This window comes from Cyprinus carpio, chromosome A6 (assembly GCF_018340385.1).
Source record: "Cyprinus carpio isolate SPL01 chromosome A6, ASM1834038v1, whole genome shotgun sequence".
Classification (NCBI taxonomy): domain Eukaryota; kingdom Metazoa; phylum Chordata; class Actinopteri; order Cypriniformes; family Cyprinidae; genus Cyprinus; species Cyprinus carpio.
Window position 1 is genome coordinate 22,821,177 of NC_056577.1, and position 24,981 is coordinate 22,846,157.

Below are 24,981 nucleotides of genomic sequence, written 5' to 3' on the forward strand. Positions count from 1 at the left end.
AAGAAAGAAAGAACTATCTTCTTTTGTCTTCCACAGTCATGAGGGTGAGTAAATTTTGATATCATTTTCATTTTTGGATTACCTGTCCATTTAACATTAATCAAGATAATTGCTAGATTGCGTTAACTAGTGCATTAACTAATGTTCTCCTATAGAACCTTATTGTAAAGCAGGGTTATGATATTGTAAACGATAGCATAGTATGAATAATAAAAACTAATAAAAATGACAAAAACACAACAAGATTACTAAAAATGTCAAATTAGAATAAAATCAAAAAGCGTAAAAAAAAAAAATTCATTGAAAAAATAAAAAACTATAAGATAATATCAATGATACTAAAATAACAATATTGTAAAGTGTTACCAATATGATTATAGTTTGATGCAGTACAACAAAAGGTCTTCAGAAATTTTGGTCTACTCTGTTGCAAGCATATTTAAGCCATCCAAACATTAGCCTTTAACCGCATTGTATGTTCGTTATGTTACCCCATACAGGACATCAGCTGTGAGGAAGCAGAAGACATGCAAAATTACAAAATAAGCTGTTGGATCTGCATAGGATAAGTGTTGTTGCTTAAGGCAGAGTATAGCGACCTCCCACCAGCTCAACCTGTGGCAAAAGCTGCATGACAATAGCAGGACTGGTCTGTCATGGTCTGCCTGTCAGGAAAGCTCACCTCCTGGGGCTCCATCAGAATGCATGGTAGGGAGATGCACAGGCCTGAGGTGAACACACCCTGACTGCAAACTGCAGGCTATTCCGCTCAACAAGGAACCTGCTGTTCTTGCCTGTCAGCTGTGATCTTAGGCATCATGCTAAGAAGTAACCATGTCCTGCCTTGTAAATTCATTTTAAATTGGTAGGCAGTTCAAATGTGTAGTTTACTGGTCAAATGCTATTATGTTTCTCTTGTGTGACCAGGAAAAGCATAAAAACTGTAACCTGACATTGTAAATGTTGAGTAAACCAGAACTAATGAGCCCTGGGTCTACGCAAGTGTGCAGTAAATCTACATTCTAACTACTGACAACATCCACTTTAGAGGGTGTTAATGTTTCACACCTTGAGGCCAAGAGCACTGTGATGAAACAGCTTCCTTTTGCAAACACTCACACCCATCTCCCCTGGTGAGTGTTACTCAAGATTTTTTAAAGACCTGTGGCTTTCTTATTTCCCAACAAGGAGGTGAATGGTTGGTCGGTTGGACTGTTCTTCCTCCAGTTTTGATTTCAGGCCCTGTACGTGGTAAAATCCTGAGACCCAAGTCATGAGAAAAGTCCTAATCAGGAAGCTGATTTTTTTTTCTTTTGTTTTCTCAGTAATTGTATCCAAAAGATGTAGAGTCAGTATGTGCTGTAAATGTTAAAATCATCAGGAGGGAATGCCTGACATCAGTTGAAAGTAAGGGGCTGTTTACACAACAAAAATAAACTTTTTTATGCGTTTTGCCTGTTCGCTTACACAACAACAGAGTTTTGGGGACTGAAAAAGCATATTTTTGAAAACATCACTGTTATTGTTTCCGTGTGAACACCCAATATAGGAATCTTTGGAAACAGTAACTTCATGCACGTGCGTAGTACATACTAGGTATGTAGATATGAGTAGTACGTGTCAATTTTAAAGGCAAGCGCGAACAAACATACACAACAATGGCGGAGCAGATGGTACTATTGTTGCTGCTCAAGAGTTTGCTAATGCTTCTTCAGCAAAGTGTGGATTTACTTCACCAATATAACAACCACCAGAGGTGACGCATCATATAGAACATATAATCGTCACTTCCCTACAGGTACTGTTTACTAACAAGGTGAAAGCGCTAACTACTGGCCTGGCATACTTAATATAGCATTTTTGGCCAGATATGTGTAAACGCGAATCGTTTTGAAAACGTTGTCGTGTATACGTGAAACTTTTTAAAAACGCAAGTCAAAAACTTTTCCGTTATTGACTACATGACTACAGAATCTTATTGGCCTCGAAAGACACCCATAAAAATCAGTATCTGAATTGCTCTTTATGAGTATGTATGAAATAAATATTTTGTTTTCATGATTTGGAATAATTTTTATATGTATATGTTTGTATATGTTGTATTTTAAAAAAAAATAATAATAATTTTAAATAAATTTATTTAGCAAGGATATCTTAAACTGACCAAAGAACAAAAAGACTTTCTACTCATCAAAGAATTTTCTATTCATCAAATAATTCTGAAAAAAAGTATCACAGTTTGCACAAAAATATTAAGCAGCACAGCTGTTTTCCACATGTATAATAAATAAATATTTATTGAGCACCAATTCAGCATATTAAAATGACTTTTGAAGGATCATGTGATACTGAAGACTGGAGTAATGGCTGCTGAAAATTCAGCTGTGCCATCACAGCAATAAATTACATAAAAATATTTTACAATAGAAAACAGTTATTTTATCATAAAATATTTCACAATATTGAAGTTTTACAGTATTTTAGATTAAATAAATACAGACTTGGTGAGAATAAAAGATTTGTTAGAAAAACATTTTTAAAAATCTTACTGAGCTCAAACTTTTGAATAGTAAAGTAGGTTAAAATATAAATCATTGGCTACTGAATACTAAAGAGTATTGCCTTATTGCTGTTAGGATAGTGTTATGTGGATTGGAATTGTAAAGATATATTAATAGCAATTCAAGCAACATAAATTATTAATTAGTCATTTTGGTAACACTTTAGTATAGGGACCAATTCTCGCGATTAACTAGTTGCTTATTTGCATGTTTATTGGTTATTTATTAGTACTTATAAAGCACATATTCTGCATGACCATATTATTCCACATCCCTAGTCCTACCCAATACCTAAACTTAACAACTACCTCACTAAGCAGTAATTAGGAGTTTATAGAGGCAAAAGTCGTAGTTAATAGTTAATTATCTTATATATCTTAAATATCTTTAACTACATGTTGTCATATGAGCCACCACAACTCTTTTTTTATGCTGTAGATTCAGTAATGGTGCTGCACCATTGCAAAATAGGTATAGCAGCAAACAAAGAGTATTTATCAACCGTTAATAAGAAACAAATGTCATTTGCTTCCAGTATTTGTTAATAGATATCAGTTCTCAGCTCTGAGAATATATATAAAGACTGATTATTCAATTTTGTTCAGTGAAGGAAACATTCTTGGTACTTTTCAACTTGTAGTATCAGGTTTCTTTGATGTGTTGCAAAAAAAGTAATTTCACTGCTTTTTGTTGATGCTAATCAGCTAGTCCAAACATTGCAACAGTCTTGAAGTGGAGCCCATGTAAGAGTCCAAAGCAGAGTACACATACAACTGATGAGCAAACACAAACCTAAAGTCAAATCTTGTGAGACAAGCTACACAGTCTTCATCAGCAACAAAGACATTTTCCAGTATCATTGTTGGCATGATAGAGAGAAATAGAGAGGTTTGTTGACCGAGGGGATCGGGATGGCAAACAGACAGAGCAGCTTGGACCCCGTCCAGCATCTGTCTCGCATGCTCTGCCTATTGGGCTGCAAGATTTAAGGGATTGGCCTCTCTCAAGAGGGCTGAAGCCAGCCTTTATCTTCAACCAACACAATGTGATAAAAGGTTGTAATCAGCAGTACAGCAAACATAAAAACCTGAGCTGAGTGCAGTGGAACCTTGGCCATTTGGGGTATTACAGGTTTCTATGTGTGTGACCCAACTAATCTGAAATGCAGAGACAAACCAACAGACATCCCAGAATAGTGATGGGTGGATGGGTCTCTGTATAGAAGCTGCTCTCTGACCTCCCACTCTGATCCTTTGGTAGTTTCACAGTATTAAAATACTAATATCGATAGCGTTTTGGACTAAGAAGCATTGAGTTAGGGAACAGCTTCCATGCTGCTCATGATCAATGAGAGATCTGAACAGCCTGTTTGAGATTTATAGAACATTACAGTGTAAAATATCAAATCCCTATTTCAAATGACATCTTATTAAGGGTTACGCTGTCAGAAGAAAACATGATATACAAATATATGGTATTTACTGTGGTAGCTAGATTACAAATTTTGGACTAACAATTTATGTCACCAGTGGCAAGACAAACATCTTAATTGCCTTCGAGTATTCCTCTCTGTTATAGGATCTTTGGTGAATTTTATTATTATTTATTTATTTTATTTTTACTCTGTAGTCCTTTTTAAAATGGTTACATTGTCTTTAAAAACAATGCTAATACTTTTGGATGTACCATCATAACTAAAAGAAGTTGTGCACATATAGCCTTACATCCTTTTCCTCAGCTATATATGCCATAAACATTGACATGAAAAGATAGACGGTTGTTGAACTGTTTTATTTTTGGACAATTACTATGGACAATTATTGTTAATATCTTTTATTTGAAGGGTTGCTCAAAGCAAAAATCAGACTAAATTAAAGAAGATTTATAAATATATGCATTACTGCAATCGATTGCTTGTTCACAATTTTTTTCAAACATTGCAGATGTCAATAAGGGCAAATACATGATTTCTAAAATAATTAAATTAAATTAAATAAATAAATGTAAAAGCAATAAAGTGCAAGTTTACTAAAGGGACTTTTAAACCAACAACAACAACAAAAAAAATATGTTTACAGAAATAATGAATGTATTTCTTTTACAAGGATTTGATATTTGTTCATTTAAGGTGAACTGAAGTGCACTTTCACAATATAGTTGACCACTTCTTTGTAAAATGAGGTAAAAGTGCTATCCTGAAATGAGTAAAGTGCTTGAGAGGTCCTTTAGCCCATGGAGGGTCTGTGAGAGCACAGTTTCCCCACTTTCCCCATTGCTTGCCTCTGAAGGTTTCTTGAGTAAAGGGGCACCTCTTTGAAACTAAAATGCCAGAATGAGGGAAAAAAGTAACAAAGGCTTATTCTCTCAATTGCCTGAACGAAAGGTTTCCCCTACCACACTACAATAAACTCACATAGAAACATGACTATTCTGGGCTAAATTAGCATTCAGACAATAGCCAGTCCATGTACAGCTCAAGCTTCACACACTTTACAGTCTATCAGACCAAACCAGAGTTTCATTCGCTTTCCCTAAAGACCCACCTCTTTACATCTCTATGGGGCAACTCATTAGCTAAGTAGAAACTCCTCTTTTCTTATTGCATCTCTGTCTTTTGTGGTAATGTCAGCTTTTGTCTCCTTTAAATGGTCCTAAACAAGGCCCATTTTCTGGTTAATACATATTTACAGCCATGTAAGGTTTTTGTGGGGATCCTGTAGTTTTATTTCTGAGGGTGTCATTCCCTGAGCAATAAAATCATTAACAAGCCGTTGAGGGGCAATTGTTTAGCCATTTTAATTTTGTTTTGCATACATCAATGAGTCTGTAACATTTGAGGAGACAGATGGCCAGACAACACAAGCTAACTTTAGCAACCATCTTCAACCACACATTGACTTTAGAACTAATATGCTAGAGATGAAGCTGGAATGAACGTAAAATGAATCTAAAAAGACGTGCTGCGAAGACTAGATGGCACATTAATACAAACATGCTTGCAATTTGACATCCTATAAAAGTCTGAAATCATTTATATTCAAGAAAAAATATAATATAATGTATAAAAAATTATATATAGTCAAATCCATTTTGGAGACAGCATGTGAATTAATATATACAGTAAATAGTACAGTAATGCTTAAGATGCACCTCTTGAGTTCAGCACGGCAGCAAGATGTAATGATGGACATGAACAGATGCAAAATTTACAATTTTCTGTCCCCTCTTTTCAAAAATCACATCTACACTGTCTGAACAAACAGATCTGATTTCAAAACAAGTGAGGTTTATGTGTGAAAGAAGCATGAAGTTGTACAGAAACAACAGTTTCAATCACACTTTCTTTTAAGGTCCAGTTCTTGCTATTAACAAACCATTAATTATGCTTTTTTGCTTCATTAAACTCCCGATTTGCTGCTTTTAATAGTTAGTAAAGAAGTTAGGTATTAAGTATGTAGAATATGGTCATGCAGAATATGTGCTCTATAAGAACCAATACACAGCCAATGTGTTAATAATATTCATGCTAATAAGCAACTTGTTAACAGAGAGAATTGGTCCCTATACTAAAGTTGTTCACTACATCAGCATTTCCCAAATAATATCAGAACCAACTTTTACTGTACCCAGGGTCACAGCTTGGACAACAGCATTGTTCATGGACTGATGACATAGTCTTGTTATCTTTCAGTGTTTCTGTTTTCTAACCCCCTTTCCTTTTACAGTAGACTATTGGGTGAGGGGTCATCCTCTGAATGAAGAGGGCATCTGTGGTGATCCGTGAAAAAGGACAAGGAGAGAACAAAAGATGGAATCCCCTTGGTTACAAAAGAGACAGACACCAGGCCTGAAAGATCGCCCAAATCATCTACTGTCGACAATGACAAGTTTCTAAGAACAAGTGAGGATAAGGGGGGATCGGTAGGAGATAAGCTGCGGTCCTGAGCAGAGATTTGAGCGCGAGCTGCTAATTCCACTCTGCTTAGCACACAATTAATTTCTCTCTCTGCCAGCGTAGCCTTGGTCCAAATGAGCTCAGAGACTTTTAGCCCCATCTTAAATGATCAAACAGCTGAAATGTGGGCTGAACAGATGTCACAAAAAAAAAAAAAAATGCTCAATGAAAGGCCTAAGAAAGACACAAAGCCTCAAAATCTTTCTAAAAAAAGAGAGAAAATTAATGGTGAACCAATTTTCACTCAGAAATTATTAAGTTTCAAAAGTAATTACAAGGAAATGGCAAGTAACACACTGAACTGAAACATGAAATTTTAAACTAGCAAGACTGAAAAAGTATTTTCTTGCAAAGTATTTTCTTGCAAAACATACTGCAATATTATATTATTATCAGTAGTATTTACAACTTAGAAAATATTATAGATAGATAGATAGATAGATAGATAGATAGATAGATAGATAGATAGATAGATAGATAGATAGATAGATAGATAGATAGATAGATAGATAGATAGATAGATAGATAGATAGATAGATAGATAGATAGATAGATAGATAGATAGATAGATAGATAGATAGATAGATAGATAGATAGATTTTGTTTAACCAACAATAGCTCATGGTTGAACTAATTACTACCTGGACTATTACCTAAATTATTATTTTTTTTACTTTGGGCAGCTGGTGTAATATTACAAATATTTGTTTCTTGTGTACTTTATGGTAAATATTACAACATTTCTATAAGTAGTTTAAGATTACTCTCAGTGCAGCCTGATGAGCAGGATTTATCAGAGATTTGGAGAGATTTATCAGTGGTGTTCCCAAAGTTGTTAACAAGTCTATACAACATATGCATGTAGCGTAATGATGTCACTTTTGTTGAAAATGTTTTGTTGACATGATTTGGATTTCCTGGGTCTAAATCCAGGTATTAGGGAGCAGAGGTAATTCTTTCTCACAAAAAGGGACAATATAGCTACCCATGCTGAAAACGATGCCCCTGCTGACTTTTACATGACAGTCAATGTAGCAAGAAGCTAATGCTCCAATAGGCTTAGTGAGTAACAAAAGTATCCAGCCTCTGAGAGAATCAGCCAATATTCTTGGGCCTATTAAAGCACCTGCCGGTTGCCCCAGTGGCTCAGGAACTCCTCTCTTCCGATGGACAGCTCAGGGGTCTAGATTAGGCACCTGCAGCACAGACATCCTCCAGGCTTCCTTCTCTTAAAGAACACCCCACAGGATATCATGTCCTATATCCACAACCCCACAGCTACACTCAAAACCTAAGAAGATCTGTCCCTCCCCCCAATTATACCTCATTCTTTGGCATTTCTCATTGGTGCTCAAAACTAAATTGTTCTCAAACGTTGAGAAATCAAGGACTGAAGATGTGCTGAAATATAGCCTAACTTGTAATTATAATGAAAATTCTGTTATCGTTTACTCAACCTCATGTTACAAACCCATGTTTCTCAAATCTCAAATTTGGAAAAAGCTTATCACAGAATAACTAAAACGCAAACAGGTTTTTTGAATAATGGCATGTCGTCTTGTCTTTAAGATAATGACTGGCAGTTCAGTGGCTTATGAGTTATATTCCACAGCAAATCAATTGGCCACTGGGGTCCAGAGATAAGGTAGTACTAGTTTGTGCCGGCCAATGCACATAACCCCGCTTCCATCAATCTTTGTCCCCTGACTCTCTCACAAGGCACACACTGCTTGATTCCTCTATCAAACGCTCCTCAATGAACAAAGACAACAGATGCTGTTATCAGCAATCTGCTTGAGGCAGTTCAGTTAAGGCCACTATTCAGATCTTTGAACATAACGCCCGATTTTTACACCATAGAATGTAAGCACCCTGACTAAATTATTCAAATAGTCAATACATTGTAGGCATATATATATATATATATATATATATATATATATATATATATATATATATATATATATATATATATATATATATATATATATATATATATTAACACAGATTATAGGCCTATTGTTGAAAATTTAACCCTTTTTTTTTTCCGAAACAGATTTTCCACATGGCCACATTGCTAAATGATTGCTTTTCCTGGATTTAGAATGGGTACTTTTCTAAGATATTTTAAATAATATAATCATATTCATATTTGTACATTATAAGTGAATTGACAAACAAATATAAAAATATAATTTATTACAATACACTTTATTTGTAACAATACTGTATTGTTATTAACTATTATTGTATGTTGTATATTATTTTAATATATTTTATTATTTTTATATTTACATCATTAATATTAATATTAATTAATAATAATAATAATAATAATAATAACTCATTAGTATCATTATCATTAGTAGTAGTCATAGTAGTATTGAGGGTTTCTACACAAAACAGGTCAAGTGTTCAGTACAAAAATAAAATACAAAATAAGTTAGAACACAAAGATGCTAAATCAAAATGATTCTTTATTAATGTATAAAAGTTTATTTTAGAAGTAATCCAAACTAAACTAAATAAAACATACACAATCAAGTTGGTTATATGTTGTTAAACAAACAAGCAGAACATTACTTCATTAATGCTAATCCTTAAATTAATTGTTCCCTGAGGTATTCACTCAGGTGTTTGCATTTGCATTTCCTGTGTTGACCACATAGTGTGTGATTGTGTTGCCATGGCAGGGGTTCTTCGGGTTGGTTTGGAGGTAAACACCTGCAATGATGGCATACACACACCTCAGGGCTAAGAGGTAGGGGGTGAACTGTATGACGCCAGGTTCCTGTTGGGCTATTCACAAACAGAGTAAGTTAGTAATTATGCTGCCAACCTGTAAAAGCTTTTAACAACACTCAACACTGCAGCTCATGAGTGAGGAGCACAACAGAATCGACCATTAAGCAGAGTGAACAAATAAAGCTCAGATGGATTGTCTTTATATCCTACTGTGAGATGAGATTTGTTTAAATCTGTTGAAAACCCCAAATTCATACCTAGTAGTTATATTTAATGTTGATGTAAAATCCAGACTAATCTCCTCTTTCTTTACTATTTTATTGTTGTTGTCCACAGATGCTTCTGATCTGGTGCAACAGGAACTGTCAAAAAAGGACATGTGCGTTGAAAAACAAAAGATGTGATCCTTGTGGCCTTTAAGGTTAGAAAAGCCCTCTACGCAATCTCCAAAAATGAAACAGCAATGTGGACCATGACAATAAAAAAAACAAAAGAGCATCAATAGTTCAGTACAAAACTTCTCTTTTTGCCATGCTTTGGTCAGTGGGTCGACCAGAGGACTGGTCAGCGTAGCAAATCCACAGCTCTCCATCATCCTGAAAGCTGTGTCCAATCGCATTCTTCCAGAGCAGCAGGTAGCCCACAAGCTACGGCCAGTGCACTGACCATCTCCTCCCATTGGCCGAGGCTTCCTGACCAGTTCATGGGTCACTGGCCTGGCCGGACACAAGCGATGCTCATGACAAATGTGGTATGGGGTGGCTAGTGAAGTGATTAATGGCTGTTCAGATTACAGGCCTTACCACGCTACAACACACCCGCTGGGCATCAAACTCAAACAGCAAGGCCTTTGTCAGATGCCGTTCTCCTTGTTCCAAGTGCACAATGTGCTATTGCCAACCTGCATCGTGACATTCTTCTTGAAGTTTGCATGCCTAAAGTCGCTGTTTTCTTGGTTGTGATGGATGAAATATGGCAGACATTTTCAGATGGCCTTTGTGGATTGTTCTCGCATGTGCGTGCTAAAAGCTTGAGGCATTCAGAAGATCTTTGATGTTGGAAAATCACATTTTCATTAGTTGTGGTGACCATCTCTCCAAAGGCAAAATTAAGAAATGGCATTGTCACTCATCCCTCTGACAGCAGTTTATCTACTGCCAAACCAGTTATTGGAAGAAGGCGGCAGGCATATTTTCTTTGCCCTTTTTGTTCTTGTTAAGCTGTTATGAACAGATGGGCTTCTTACATTTCTTATGCTGGATATAGATGTCAAAACTACATGCAAACTACAAAGCAAATCTTTTTTAAATTATCTCACATGAAAAACTCATTTCCAAATCCTTCGCCATTGCTCACGCCATTCATAAGACTCTAATGAGTCATTTTAGCTGCATGTGTCGCCGAAAATAAGATCGACGGCGTCTTCGTGAGCAACCTTAGCAACTGAGACAGTTGTGTTTTATATTATTCCACATGAATATTAATACATTAAATAGATAGGAATTTAGTGAGTCACAGTTTTGAATTGTGCAACCTATTCAAGGCTGAATCAAAGGCGCAGAAATGTTTCTTAGCTTGCTGAAAAGCCCCAGCAGCTGCCAGCATGTGTGGGTGGACTGTTTGTCTGCATTGGACCAGGGAGATGGGTCTGGAAAGCTCCTCACCCTTTCAGCTAATTGGCCGTGGGCTGGCCCTGAAATTTATTGGCATTTGCGTGATAAACTGCCAGCATTGTATCCTTATCCTATTGTGTGTTGCAGGAAATAATAGCCCCCCTCACCAGTTATGGAGCCTGTTCTGGTCAAAGGACGTAGAAAGGCAGCATGGGTCCTGAGGTGACTGACCCGCACTGTGGGATGGTGGTATCCTCCTTGGTAATATCCCGCTGCTGGAAATTAGTCGTCAACAGGCTTCTCTTTCTGCTGGTGTCAGGCGTGGGCTCCTGATGAGAGATTTGTTGATATGATAACTCGATTAGACTGACTTATTTGAGTGTATGGTGGCTACAGAGCACATGGTTCTCTCCTGAGACTCCCTCCTCACTATGCACCAACACATATCATTAAAACCTCCATTCTAAACCATAAAGTTAAATCTGACCTTTGACCCGTAGCCGCTAGACACTGATTCTCCATATTTTAGTTTTTTGACTGGTAGTCATTAGCCTTTAAGTGCTCAAATATTTATTATGATACAATTAATTGAGTCTGGTTTATGATTGATTTTGGACATTGCATGAACCAATTTCATGTCCATATATTCATAACCATTTCAAGTTATTGAGACCCAAAAATGAAGATTTTGTCATCATTTACTCACCCTCATGTCGTTTCAAACCTGGTTGACTTTCTTTCTTCTACTGAACACAAAAGATGATATTTTGAAGAATTTGGTTCCCACTGACTTAGGTTGTATTTATTTGTTTAGTCACCAGCATACTTCAAATTATCTTTCTTTGTGTGTGTGTGTGTGTGTGTGTGTGTGTGTGTGTGTGTGTGTGTGTGTGTGTGTGTGTGTTTTGTGTTCTGCAGAAGGAAGAAAGTCATACAAGTTTAGAATGGCATGAGGGTGAGTAAACGAGGACAGAATTTTCATTTTTGGGTGGACTATCCCTTTAAGGGTAAACTCAAAAGCTCTATTGTAAGTTGCTCAAAGGCATGTAGTATTATGAGCGAAGGGGGTATGTAGAAGTTCCATGGAAAGTTTGACAATTAACTTCCACAACACCTAGACTTGGTAATGAGCTTAATGAAACACTTAATGACTTAATGAGTCTGAGGGCCTAATTAGAGGAAGCGCAAAATGTACTTAATTAATTTGGATCCTTCAAAGGCAGTTTCATATTAGTTTAGAGTAGTCCTGATCCCAGGTATCGGAAGAGGTATTATTTACTAATTCATCATGAATAGTTTAGTGAGTTCAGTTCTCTATGGTAATCCGTATTTTTCTAGTTTTAAGATTGAGCTGCATTCTCCACTCTTATTCTACTCATTAAAGTAGAGTCTCAGGATGGATTTATATCAAAAGACTTGATCCCACTTGAAATGCACCAGTGCATTTAGACGGTTATTACAGGGTCAATCGCAATTCACTTGGGCATTAATTATACAGCAGGAAAGCTTTTAACACATCTCTCACTTTCCCATGCAATCAAACCATCATAAATGAGCTAGTCATCATTCTCATATTGACAATATGAGAAAACAGCTATTACTCTTTCTTGTTTTAGGGTTCATGAAATTATTGATCGAACAATTAGGATAAGAATAAGATATCAAACCCCTCCTCTAAATTACATTATTAACTGGTGAAAGATTATAATTATATATTTGTGATTTATGAATCATAAAGGGCCTTGCTTCAATTATTTTTTATATTGCAACAATGTTGTACCAATGCTGATTTACTGCTAATAATTGCTAAATAGAACCTTGTAATCAAAATCAAATTGACATCAAAATAGATGTATAAAAAAAGAAAGAAAAAAATAAAACAGGCCAAATATGAAAATCAAACTGACATCAAAAACTTGGCATAAAGGTGAAGTGTTTAACCGAATTGGAATCTGGAATCTGTTTATTTGAGCTGGTTTGTTTGTCTGACCAATGGAAGATAGGGCAAGTGTTTGAAACTTTTTGAAAACAGTCATTAAACTGTTTACAGTTCTGTTTAGTGCCACTAGGGGTCTAGAAATGACACACTCCACCTTAACTTACAGTTTCTGAAGTGGCCTTTCCATGCCTATAGTTTTTTAATATTCTGATTTGTATTCCACTTTAAGAACCCAACAAAGTGCTGTGTCATTCCTTCAGAACTTTCCTCTGACCTGCATTTTCATCCAGACTATCTGTAAAGTCTGTCATGTATCTTCCAGCACACACAGAGCATGAGGCCATGTTCCAGCTGTCACAACACACACACACACACTAACCCGACCCCATGGCCTTTCACTGTCCCAACTGGAACATATGCCAAGACTCAGCAGCTCCAGACAGGATATAGCACATGTCCATCATATTAGACCCACCTTTTCCCATGACCCATGTGTGGTATTAGACAAACAGCTGCCCTGTACAAGAGACCCAGCCTCTGCGTACTGATATTTCACACTTGTGTGCCATGAGGACTGCAGGTGGGAATGCCTGAACAGAAGGAGACTACAAGACGCTGTTGTTTTTCCCAAAGTGAGTTGAACAGGGGAAGGTATTCAGTGAGCCGAGTGTTGTACGGTCTTCCTGGTTCAGGGGAGAGAACTGTGTTGGCTGACATAGGTATCCAATTTAAAGACTCAAAGATATGTGCAAGATCACACAAGGAGCACAGTTTAACAGCAGGGACCTTTTCAGCTCTATTAGAGATGCTAGATTATTAAATGATTGATTTAATGCAGCACAACAGCAGAATGGTTTTGGAAATTAAAATGTATTATCTCTGATGCAATTATTGTGGCAACTGAATATATAATTCACTTTTTTGCAGGGCTTTGGACAGTTTTGTTTAATTTCCTTTCATATGGATTTGGGCTACTTTTAAACTGTTGGTTATGGGTTCGAAAATTCCAGCAAATTAGGTTAAATCTCTGTTTAGATTTTTACATTTCTGTACAATTATAATTTTCATTAAAATTTACACAAAAGAAGGAGTCACACATATACACAAGTCAAATTTTAATAACACAACTCAGAAAGAATATAAAATTGGAGTTTGCCAGTATTTTTTTTTTTTTTTTTTTTTTTTTTTTTTATTGTGCACTGAAAGTGGTAATTGGGTTATATTTACAAAGAGGCGGGAATTTAGGAAGAAACTTTTTACATCTCATCCTTTGTTTGCACTCTTTGTGATTAATTGTTTTGCAGGTTGTGTCATTGAAAAAATATAGCAAATTTTGCTTTAGAAACACATACATTTTTTTTTTTCATTATAGCAGTGATCTAAAAGATAATATGGACACTAACTTCAGATGTAAAACCCCCAGTGATATTAATGATATGAAGGAAAGGGGCAAGCTGAGGCTCATTCCAATTTTTTTTTAAACAAATAGGACCGTTGTAACTAAATAGTCTTTGAGAAATTGGCCCTCTACCACTGTAAACCGGCTGCCAATAAAGTCAACAAGAACAGCAGCAAAACATACTTTCAGTCAGTCATCCAACAAAAAGAACAAACATAGATGCAAACTATTAAGTTACATTGACTAATCATCAAAACAAAACCATTGAAGACAAACACTGAAATTCTCTCAGGCGACACTATATGCTCTGAGAGAAGGAAAAGTGAGAGGAAAAAAACAGTACTGACTTGTAATACTTCTAATGTGGTCATGAAAAAGCAACACATTTAAAATCTATTGAATTCGATCTATTTTTAACAATTATACTGTTTCAAAGGGTAAACTGACTTGAAGTCCCATTTCAAACGTAAGGTATTCCCCCAGTGAGACAAATTAATAAAGTCATTCTGAGACATTTTACAGCAAAGCTGCAATATATTTAGCTGTCCATATCGTTTATCAAAGTGTTTTTAGAAGTGGGCATGAAGAAGTCTAATGTTCACATGGAACTCATGAGAATGCAGCCAAGCAAGCAAATAAAAGACAGCTACTGACAGATTTCTTGTCCCAGTAGCCCTCCAGGGGCTAAAAACATTTTAAAAACTACTAAGTTTTCAATACAGATTAAATTATATCATTTTGATAATACATTTATAGCTAATGCCACGTTTGCTACAACTTAATAGTTAATGTCAGGGAGGATTTATTAATCAAAAGCATGTAGAAGTGAAAATCCTGTAAAAATCCTTTCAAGCACCAAGCGAAATATGTGTTGATGTGAAAATGGAAAACAGCATGTTGTGTAATGCCACCTGAAACTTCAGTTGAACTAGTTTGGTGGCACAATCAAATAGGTTCTATGCATCCAAGAAATATGACTCTGATTATGGAAAATCTCAGTGAATAAACACTTTATAATTATTCCACACCACATTTCCTTTGCAGGATACTTCCAGATGAGAGTTTAGACATGTAAGGACTTGCCTGGTTGTGGACACATGTCCTCTAATGTCCAAGAAGACCCCCTCTAAGCTGCTGAGCTAAACTCAAACTGTCAGAAGCCACATGCTGTCGAAACCCAAATGACAGGGAGGTCAAACAAGACAGGGCTTGGTGAAATTAGGGGATTTTCCGAGGGGTTGGATATGCACTTTCTCTCTCTCTCTCTCTCTCTCTCTCTCTCTCTCTCTCTCTCTCTCTCTCTCTCTCTCTCATTATAACCTTTAAACATTAAAAGACCATTTAAGATTTTCACATGACCATATACATTGCTGGCTTATCAAGCATAATCAGTGTAAGATTAGAGGTAGCAAACATTACTAAGCAACAATGTGAGACATTTTCAAGACTGATTGAAGTGTTGCCATCAGCAAAGTTAAAAAACCAAAAGAAGTCTCACCCGCCCCCTTTATAACCCTCAAAAGATGAGTGTAGCTCCAAGGATGGGAGTTCACCAAAAGTAGTAAGTAATTGCCAGCTGGAGGTAGGAGAATGATGGTACTGCTGTCAAAATAGTCTGCTCAAAGGCCTCAAAACTTACATGAGTGTCTATGCATGCAATTACCCTATAGTACAGATCAAGAGATTGTGATTAAACAACCAGTGGCTTGACTGGTTATATCTTTATAGCCTACTTATGGACCAGCAAACTGTAGACAGCAAATTTGGGTAAATCATTAGCATTCCTGATTATAGTCTTAAAACAAATACAGTCATTTTCATACACTCATTCATTCATTGAAATACCCAAATAACAAAAGCAAATACAACACAGTGATCCTGTAGGTCAATAGAGCATAGCTCTCACAATACCAATTTTGAGTATGGGTCATCATACTTGGCTGTATGTCATGTCACTATATGTAAAATCATAAGCATTTCTTCATAATAAATGTCCCATCTGCAAAGGAAACCAATGACCTGCACTAACATTAAAATAAGAAGACCAGGATTTCTTGATCTGCAATGGACAAACTGATGAAAGAAGAAATATAACAATGAGCAATCCCTTCATGATTTTTTGCACTCATTCCTACTAGAAATGCAGCTGTTTCAATAGTTACTCACACTTTTGCAATTCATACTTCCCATTGCAAACTCAAAAAGGGCTGAGTCAAGACACTCTGGAGCAGATCCTGACAGGAATTATTTGGGTTTAAGTTAACAAAATAAATGGCAGTCTGGCAGCTGTAGAGAGCTCCCCCCAAACCACAGCCATCTCCCTATTTTCAGACCCTTGAGATTATGGGACGGGTACCGCAAAGCTTGCTGGAACATGGCTGCATATCATCAGACTGAGGCCTTTCCCATGTCTAAGCTCTGAGTCAACTGACACAGTTTAGGGTGTTGAAATGAACCGTTACCTCCGCCCATCTCTCCCACTCTGGGTGTAATACAGTTTAACAGCTTTACAGAGGAGTGTATGTTATCTTGGGTAGTGTGCAGTACTGGGTCATTTCTGATAACCATTGTTGCCAAATTTTGCTGTGGTATTATGTATTAACACCCAGAGTGTAAGTTAAGATAGTTAACAATGATAAAGCATTTCTTGTTAAAGTTTAAAGTTGTCTTGATAGTTATCTTGCTATTCTTAAAAGCTGTTTTTAAAATATCTTTTACTTGGTATTCAGGCACATCTTTTTCTCCCCTTGCATTTGTTTCCCCAAACTGGACAGATGGAGAGAGGAGGGATCCTGGGCAGGTAGGCATCTCTAGAATGTGGGGGCGGCTTGGGAGCACTCAGTGGGGGCTGAATGATGCATAACTGCCTCCTACCCACACCCACGGAGAGAGACCGGATGGGGTCATTGTCCCCACACTTTCAGGGTCCCCTCCCCTCTTCTCTAGGACCCCTCCCACTCTGCTGAGTGGGCGAATCCCGGGGGTCTAACGCCTACACACACCTGCATTTTGAGTGGGATACACAAATGTTCAATGCAGAAATTCCCATCATTGTTTTTGGGGTAGAATCCCCAAAAGTAGTACAATACCCTGAGCATAACAAAAACTTTAGGACAGATGTTGATTCTGCTATTGCAAATTCAATTTTCAAGTCGCTTTTCAGCCAAAGACACTGATTTATTAGGAAGAAAAATGTTGAAACACTTAAATCACTGACAACACAGTCTCATGATTTTGTCCATTCACCACCTAAACTGTTGTTTATGAGCTGGCCCATCTCTCTGAGTTATGGTGTGCTGTATCCCATGAGCTTGCTAACTCAAAGTGGTTGTTACCCAAATGCATTATTGTGAAGGCAACATGAATAATATCTACATATGATTTTAACTGGTAATGGATAGATTAGAAGCTGCTGCCTAAAAAGAGAATAAAGGACTGCCACCCAGAAACATTTAAAAGGAAAATGTCGTAGAAAAGAGATCTAAGAGACCATCAATATATTTTTCAAACCACTTTTCCTAATTCTAGAACCTATCCTAGCAACTTAGAACAGGGGTGTAGTGTTGTTTTTGGCAGCCTGTTTTAATTTTAGTTTTAGTCTAGTCTTTCTAGCCATTGGTCCCTTTCTCTGTGTCAAGGCTGATTTATACTTGACGCGTCCGCAAGTTTGCTTGGGTGAGTGCGGAAAATATGACGTCATCGCAGTGTTGCCGGAAGTTCGCTTTGAGTGCGCAATTAATTTCTAATTGCACGACATTTTTTGTAACTTTCCGCATAGCTCCGCATCCAAACTTGCACGAGTTCAGGGCAATTCTAGCCGAACATGCACATCTGTGCCAGCGTTTGTGTGAAACAGAAGCAGTTTAACATGAAGTTCAAACTCCATCAGATGCTTTTTGACGGAAAACGTTTTTTGAAAAAAAAAAAATGTTTGCATAGTTTGTCCAAGGCTTCTTATTTGAGGTATGTTTTATTTTTATTGTATAAAATAGAATAAGAATTCATTTAGATATTCATTATATAATATTTGATTTCAGTTGTCTTGTGTTTGATGCGAAATACAGCCAATAGTTTAAGATTGTTTTAAGTTTGTACATAAAGAAATTATTAATTCATCAACTCATTCATCACAAGACTTTTACTGGCAAATGACTTCTCATCGGTGATTCCCGACGGTTTTAGGGGACAATTACTCCTCAAGTATAAAAGCCTTGTCCGTTTGGGAAGCTGCGCTCGCAGTCAGCAGAGGCTCTGTGCAGTGTGACCTGATGCAGCCCTTGCTGAAGTGATACAGGGAACAGAAATACTGCGAAATAATAATAATGCAACTAAGCGAGACGAAATAACATTATAACATTTCGTATCGCCTCATTTTGGTCAACGAAAATTAAGAGACATTTTAGCATAGTTTTTATTTTGTAAACCACATTTAGTCTTGGTTTTATTGTATCAATATTGTATTATACATTTAATTATAGTCATCATCACATGACCAGCATTTACATTGCATCTCGTCTCGTTTTCGTCACGTGATAAAGGTTCGTTGACGAAAGCAACACTACTCCTAACTCTGTCCTGGAGGGCCACAGTACTGCAGAGTTTAGCTTCAACTTTCCTCAACTTTTTTTCACACTGCGATTCCGGAAAATACACGGGTAATGTGTCCCGGCAATTGTTCCCCGGTCGCTAGATTTTGCCCCTTTCACACTGCCAGTGATTTCCCGGAATATGTGCGTGCGTTCACACACAACCCGTAAAGGTCCAGTAATGACACGCGACACGAGGATGTGACGTGTAATGTACGAGTCGAAAACGCTAGGCACGTTAACTTTCACTTAAGCTGGTTAGTGGATAGTGAGGAGCTAACTGATCTCTGCTTCATTACAGTTTGCACATATTTTTTTGTCCCAAACATTGATCTGCCTTCAAAACACCCGGTAAAAGAGTCGCACGATAACGTGTGTCATCACTACAACACACCCTTTAAGGCATTTGTTCTGCCTTTTGTTCACACAGATCTGGTTCAGATGTGTTTAATTGGGGTTGGTGTTGGAGCTAAACTCTGCAGGACAGTGGCCCTCCAGGAGCAGGATTGGACTTACGGTGCACTGCAGTTTTGCCCTAGAGACAATTTAAGTTTTCATGTTTTCTGTGAGATTACATTGCTATAGAAGTCAATTCCATAGTCAAGGTGCCAATTCAGCATTTCTGTAGTTCAGCTAGTAGAGCATAGCACTAGAAATGCCAGGGACAAGGGTTCAAGGGTTCAACCTGCATACTGATAAACATTAGCAACTTTAAGTTGGTTTATGCAATGTGTAAAAGCCAAATACATAAATATAACTTGCACCCAGGCCACCAAACAGATCCAGTAGAAAATGGCAACTACGTCTCACACCTTTTGATAACAAACAACTCATATCTCTATCTTTGTAAAGTACTATAACCCCATGTAAAAATAATAATAATAATAATAATAAATGCAACATGCACAAGACAAATATATATTGAGTGCAGAGTGGCTCACCAGCTGTCAAGTGAATTTCCATTCATTCAGCATCAATTAACCAACTTCAACTCTAAGAGTTGAATTTCCTGCCCATAAAAAATCTTTATGAGCATCTGACTACTGTATAACTGCCCTTAAATGCCAGAGTCCTCCATGTTGAGATGAGTGTCATAAGCATGTATGATTAGGTGTAGAAAAATAAGGGGGCTTTAAATCTCACTGCAAATGGACTGTCAACATAACAGAGCTTTTGAATGCAGGTCCAAATTACAGCTGCCCCACAAGCAAGCAATTACAGAGCTGCTAGCAAGGTGACGTGCACCATGGTGTGTGGTATATGTGACTAGCAGACCTTGCTAAGAGGCTTCGGGTAATTTGTGCCACTACATTTTCCTAAGCATTGGTCTATCCCCAAATTTCACTCCTGTATAATTACATGAAATGTAATGATTCTGCTGATATATAAATCTGACAGTAATTGATTCTGAGAGTTTTCCAATTGAAAAAGCAGAACGAAAGCTGATGGGTTTCTTTAAATTTATTTTATTTTCTGCCAGAGGCTCTGTCTGGCCAAGGAGGCAGTTCATCTTGGCGCGGCAAACAGTGGTGTTATGTAGGCACTTCCCAAAAACGAGGCTCGGTAGCCAGTGTCAGGCCAGACGGAGTGAGAGATGTGACGGGGGCGCCCACGCGTGACACACGAGTCTTGTGGAAAAATGGGAGGAGGTGAAGTGACGGCCAGCACCACCGCCAAATCCGAAACCTCCGTGCCACATGTCACACACGAGAGTATTGAGTAGAGCAGGCTGGGCAAAGAGCCTAACGATGTCACCTCCTCCTCTCTGATTCATATTCCACCTCAAACTTCAAGATTTCTTTTGGAGTCTGAGTGAATGCCGCTTTATTTGGATTTACCTTTAGCAGTGATCTCTGACTGATCATAATGGCTGTATTAAGAAGACTTTTTGGTTTCATTTGAGAAGTTGGCAGTTTTTGCAGTAGTCTGGGAGATTGTTGCATCAATTTGTTCCCAGTAACTGTTAGAGTGTGCAAGATGGCATGTGTTAACGGCACAGTTCACCCAAAATTTTAATCATTTACTCTCATTATGCTGCACCTGTTTGACTTTGAAGAACATAATATGATGAAGAACATAACATAATGAAGTTGCATGAGAACTGGGGCTGTCAAACTTCAAAAAGGATGCAAATGCACTATAAAAGTATCATCAAGTTCTGTCTGGGCAGGGGGATGATCAGCTATTCATTTCATTTTTTATTTGCAAAATGCTTGTTAATGCAGCTCATGTTCATGCACTTTTGCTTAAAAACAGGAAAAACACATGGACAGAACATCCTGTACCACCCTTCAAGTCTCATGTGGAACATTTCCCCCAGAGCACATCCCTACTTGACTGCCCTGATCTCTACAGCAGGGCCCAGACCTGTGCCCTAGAGTGACGTGACAAATGGGATTATCCCCTGTTGACAAGACGCTGATCCTGGTCTGGCCAAGCTCGCTGCCCCTTCCCCTTTTTTAAGGGAACTCCTACATCTACCATCCCTTCTCCACCCACCCCCAAACCAGCACTCTAATCCATCATGCTCTGTCAAAGGCAACCCTGGATCTCCACCTCCTCACGGTTAGCGTTACCCTAATCCACTGGGTCTGTGGCCCATTCTAGTGGAGCTCCCGGAGTCCTGTTTACCCAGCACATCTGAGTCAACAGCAGCTCCGGGACCTGTAGCTCTCATGTCATTACATCTCAGCTGGGTGTGCCTTTGACATTAACAAGTTTGCTTGGCTGTCCCACAGACTTCCAGCATAGTAATCCACATAACAAATACTGTATGACGGTTGTGGAGGGAAACTATGACAATGCTAAGCGCTGGAATTGTAGTTATTGAAAGAGTTCAAAGTCACTTGTAGAAATGGTTGACATCTGGATAACTTTAAAGTCATTCAAAGCGAGTGGTTGCATAAGAGGTGCTGACTGAAAGCATACACAGTTATAGCACGCTGGTGCTTGTTTCAGTGTGTTTTAATACAGAGAGACCCACATATATCAGTCACTACTGCAAGTCATTCAGTGGAACATCAGAAATTTAAATGCTGAAAGCATTATTTTCCAAGACAGTGTTGCGGGCTGAGATTAACAAAACCAGTGGCCAATTAAAACGGGCCCTATCCTCACACCAAATCCCAAACAGCAGTTGTTGACACTCCATGGGCCTGGAAAGAAACAAACTTTAAGAACCAAGACCACCCTCTAGTGGTCAAGATGTATACATGAGTTTTACAGGTTTTTTGTTTTGTTTTGTTTTTGCACTAGGCTTTTGAAAAATTAGTCTTTGTGAACTTGTTTAGTTTATGTGAAGCAGTCAGGTGTTTTTATTTACATTTATGCACAAGATGTCCTTCATATCAAATCATGTTGGATATCGTAATTTACTCAAACTTATGGAGTTCATGTCATTAAAGCAACGAAGGACCCACCTAACACTAAAATTATTATTATTATTATTATTATTATTATTATTATTATTATTATTATTATTATAAATTCATCTTTTCACTCGAATTGTTAAGCCTGTAATACAACTTGCAATTTTAAAAAAGTGTACTGAATTTAAAAAAAATAAATAAAATAATTTTCACTAGTTTTCTAAGACATTTGGACCTTACTGTGCATATTGATTTGAACATGTTTTGTCATTTTTATTATTTTCTGAGGCATTATTTATGTAAACTGATATGCAACTAAACAATCAAGAGGTCAGATCTACCATGCCCTTGGGGTCCTTATTCTCTGTTGCCTACATTTTAAAGATAACAATGTAAACAAGTTTATTTGGCTCCTTACACAGTGGCAGATACTCACTTTGATTGTGAGATTGTGAGATTCCACACAAAATACGTAACCTTGGGGTAGAGATTGTTTCTAGCTGCTAATGTTCACCTGCCTGATAACCTGGTTCCAGCTGCAATTTTAAAACTACCCATTACATAGCACCACCCATAAGCACTGACCTTAAGTAGATGCAGCTATTAAATATACTTTAAAATTAATAATAATAATAATAATTGGCTACTACTACTGTTGTTATTATAATTATTATTACCATAAACAACACAAATAGAATTTAAAAAGCAGTAAATTACACCATCTCTCAAAGACTTCACACAACAACAGCAACAAGCACTTGACCACCCAAAGTGACTCTCACCAGTGAAATCTAGTGGGATGTCAACAGATCATCTTACAGGCACCACACATTGAAATAAACTATAAACAAAAACAAATTATATTGCTATTTATACAAATGCGACAGAAAATGAACACATAAGTGAGAAACATGGCAGCTGAGAGGAGGAAACGCCCCTTACCAAATAACAGTGTATTTTATTCTTGAGGCTTTGAACAAATCAACACCTGTCACAATGGCTTCTCTTTTCAGGAAATGAGCACCTAAAAAAACTGTTTATCTCTGACCTTCCCCGTGTCTCAGATGAAATATTACATTGTAAGTAATTTCCATTTTGACACAGTGCCAGCCTGCAGATGGACACGGGGCTGGTAATGAAATAGATTTATGTTCTGTTTCACTCTGCTTTGATGGTAAAACATACTTACAGGTTGTTTTCAACTCTTAATCTTTTCATCCTTTCAGTTCTTAAACTGATTCAAACCAAACTAATAGGGCATTGAATCTGAATTATTGTAATTCTCAATAAATAACATTAGTTGAATTAGGGTGAGTATACAGGTCCCAAATTTTTGAATATATATATAATGCTAAATAAAAGGCAACACATTTCTAGTTTGGTGACCCTTCTTGGACAGGGATGGGAGGTTACCAAATACACTAAAAAACACTGTATACCAGCATACCATGGAGCTGTGTTCTCCCAGACTCACTTGCTCTATAAGCCATTTCCCAAATGCATTCCTGTAGTCCAGAAGTTTAACACAAGCTGTGCTTCAACATCTATTTCCATTCAGCATTGTCTTATTCTTTATTAATCATTATTGTGACTCTGAATCTAAAGCTGTGTTTTTGAAATAGTTGGACAAAATACTGCACTCAGCATGTGAATCAAAATTCCATTTAATGGCTACTCCTTTGCTTTAGGGTACAGGCTCATTTCATCCTTGAAAAACATGTGGTTGGTTTCTCAGCAGACCCCATATCCCTCTCCCTTCTTTCTCTTTGTATTTCTGGAGTATCTAAGTGTCATAATCATAGTGGCCATACTGTTTGTGCTATTCTGTGGGCTACTGAGAATCTCTAATCCCTCAATACCTATCCAATAAAGGTGTCCCATACCGAAAGCTTCTCATGGCATTTTGTGTGTGTGTGTGTGTGTGTGTGTGTGTGTGTTTGTGTGTGTGTGTGTGTGTGTGTGTGTGTGTGTGTGTGTGTGTGTGTGTGTGTGTGTGTGTGTGTGTGTGTGTGTGTGTGTGTGTGTGTGTCTGTGTGTGTCTGTGTGTGTGCTTGAGAGAGACAAAAGACAGAAAAAATAGAGAGGAGTTCATTTTTGATTCTGCAGCAAACCCCTCACAGTCTTAGATTGCGTAAAATGAAAATGAACGCCGTGATGTTAACTGGGGCTCCTCTATTCTTCACTGACGGCAAACTAGACTGCCATTCCAGCCTCACTAAAGTCTTGTGAGAATTTGATCCCAGGAAACACAGCGTGATAGATGCAGAGCATTTCTTTGGCAGATTTTCACGAGTGAATAATTGTAAGCAAAACCTCTTTGAGGTTTGGATTTTCCGATAGCCAGCCTCTTTCATTATAACTTCATTATGCATTCAGGGTCACATGTTGGCCCAGAGTAGGCTACTATTGCAGGAACATGTATGATCCATAACAAAAGATGAAAACCCACATGCGTAAATTGAGGTTATTTAGCTCTCACAGTAAGTTAATAAGCGTCAAGAGTTATAACCTTCACAGATGCAGGAATTATGTATGGGTATGACAACAGATGGTTTGTTTTTTTGGTTTTTACAGCTGTTCCCTTCATGTGTGAATAGCATCATATCAATAATAATAATAATAATAATAATAATAATAAATCTAAATTTAGAGGTTTAAAACTTTTTTCAAAAAAGTTTACAAACCGGGTCTGAGATGTATTCAAACTGTGAACATCACTCTAATAAAGACATGAAATTAAAATAAAGACATACAATTAGATATAAAATGTAAAAATAATAATAATAATAATAATAATAATAATAATAATAATAAT